This window comes from Rhagoletis pomonella, unplaced genomic scaffold (assembly GCF_013731165.1).
Source record: "Rhagoletis pomonella isolate Grant_MI unplaced genomic scaffold, Rhpom_1.0 Rhpom_scaffold_00002, whole genome shotgun sequence".
NCBI classification, from domain to species: Eukaryota; Metazoa; Arthropoda; class Insecta; order Diptera; family Tephritidae; genus Rhagoletis; species Rhagoletis pomonella.
Genome location: NW_023458556.1, coordinates 89340151 through 89340894, shown reverse-complemented (window position 1 = coordinate 89340894; position 744 = coordinate 89340151).

The following is a 744-nucleotide window of genomic DNA, read 5'->3' as shown; positions in this document are numbered from 1 at the left end:
AGGGTTTATAGAAAGATAACTCGGGATTATCCAGTAACCTTTTTAAGTTTGGGCCATACAAAATAAAAAATTCAAAACCAATAACTTACTTATATACTAAAATTTTTTTTATTATAGCTTAAAATTATTGTTACCAATAAAGGTAAATATGTTGTACAAAAAACAAATAAACAGAAGTTCACAAAAGTTGATATAAAACTATTCGTCGATTTAAATTGTTAACTTTTTACTGAGCATGTTTATTTTATAATAAACCAAATAGCCGGACAAAACGTTAAATGATATACATACATATGTATGTATGTATAAGTATGAGGGCGTATTGAACATTTTGAGTACGCAGATTTTTTAGGCTGGTATATTTATTTATGCTAAATATATTACTTGATTTTGTTTTGTCACACTTTAGAAATAAACGTCTTGTCTGTTCACCCAACCGCTTAGTAAAGACACAAACCTAAAGACAAAGTAATAAACAATTGAACTATAAATTTATTTATAGTTTCCGTTCAATAAATTTTTGCTCATTGTCGACTGCAGCCAGGTTTTTACCCTTTTAAAATGGAAGTGCTTTGAAGTTAGAGATAATAACTTGATACAGAACCGGATGATCCACATATCTACTTTTCATATCAATTTACTAATTATTTAGTTAGCGTTGGGAGTATAATTTGTTATACAGTATATATATAGGAAAAACCTTGAAATTTAGGGGGGGGCCGAAATTATCAAGCAAGCATTTCG